Here is a 1,901-nt window from a genome sequence, read left to right as displayed (position 1 = left end):
TTTGCTTTGTTTTTTTTTGTTAGAAGACTTTGCAGTAAAACTACTGGATGCTAGACTTGCAATATCAAAACCAGCTTTCAGAAATTAAGATACACCTGGTGCTCACAAACATTGTCAACTGCCGGCATATCTCTCTGTATTTAATCTGATACATTCAATGCATCCTGGATTTATCAAAGTACTGTAAACTGGAAAATAATGTTGTTGTTCCAAAACATTCGTTTCCAAAACATATTATCAATGAGCCCTAAGGGCCTAGATTTGTGTGCATGAATGCTCCTAAACGGCATAGAAAAAAAAAATATATTGAACATTTAATCTATCTGTAACATTTTTTGTTTTACCTGCTCATTAAGCTATGTTTGGGTAAGCAATTTTACCAGCATACAGTAATAAAATATATATAAATATAAATATATATATACAGTATGCCTACCCAGTGCAGGTTGTGATAGTGACACCTCTGTGAATTCACTCTGACATATTGCTTAGGTACACAAACGTGACAAAAGCCTGTTCCATAAAATTTATTACTGCATTTTTGTTTGGTGACCTTAGTAATATTGTTAGTGAGGGAATAAATAACATTGCGGTACCAGCATAAGAAAAAATAGTGCTTATTACTAGTGATGGTCAAATTTGACCCGTTTACCATGAAATTCGTGAAATGGCTAGAAAATCACGAAATGCATTGAAGTCAATGGCCATCCAAATGACTCCAATGTCAATGGGAGTCCAATTAATTTTGACGTAACGACAATTTTTATGTGCATGAGGATTCTGGTGGTCGCACAAATTTTTTTACCGCAGCGGATTTTTCACCGGCGTATTTTTGCAGCATTTTCGCAAATGTATTTGCTGGTGGAAAAGAATCGAATTCTTGCCTGCAGAATTTATTCGCCCTTCACTACTTATTACAACATGAAATATTTTTTGGATAATGAAAAACATTTAATTCATTCTGTAACAGTAATTTTCTGTTCTTGCAAGTGTGCAAGATGTTTTCATGCCATACATACACAAACATACTGTATATTGTACATGCACAGACTCTGGGTCAGAGCAGTTGTCTCAGAAAGGCAGGATCTTTTTATCTGTAAGGTTTATTCACATTTACTGCATTGCTAGTTGGAATAAAATACCATACACCTGTCTCAGTGAAATACTTTTCCACAAAACAGAACAGGTGTTCTTATGAGTGTTAGAGAAAATGCTTTAGCCAGACAAGCAAAATAGGTTCTACCAGGGAAAAATACATGAATGCACATACTGTGTACAGAAAATTGAATATTTTGTATATACAAAAAGTTACTAATGTACATTACTGGAGGCTAAAATACAATATAATGCATTTACTTAGTAGCATTTAGTAATTACTTATTCTTTGGCTAATTTTAGAACAGTAAATAAATACTGATGCCAATTGATTGAAGCTGGACATTTGAGAGTTTCTATGAGAGCAAGCAGGAACATTCTCTAAACTGCACCCTAACAGCCCTTCAGGCTAGGCCCTCCAAGCAATTCCAGGCCCCACAGGGACCAACCCCACAGTTTGTGAACCACTCAGTTATTCCTTTAAGAGATACTGACACCAGAATATATCCATCATTACATTTTTATATCCATCATTACATTGTCTTTGAATGCTATTTATAATTATGGCATAAAAGTATTTGCCTGATCCTTTTACATTACCTTTCTTACCCCCAATCACAGTTATACAAAGTCCAGCACTCTCTGGTATACATATATACAAAAAGAGAGCGTTATCGGCACTCACGAAAAATCCGGTCTCAGGTGCCTGGGTGCAGATCACAAAGGTAATTGGACACAGATCATGGGATGGAAGCCGCACTCACAAGAGCTGTAACCCCAGCCTTTTTCAGTGCCTGGTCACACCA

Source organism: Xenopus laevis, chromosome 1S, assembly GCF_017654675.1.
Source record: "Xenopus laevis strain J_2021 chromosome 1S, Xenopus_laevis_v10.1, whole genome shotgun sequence".
Classification (NCBI taxonomy): Eukaryota; Metazoa; Chordata; class Amphibia; order Anura; family Pipidae; genus Xenopus; species Xenopus laevis.
Note: the sequence above shows the minus strand (reverse complement) of the source record.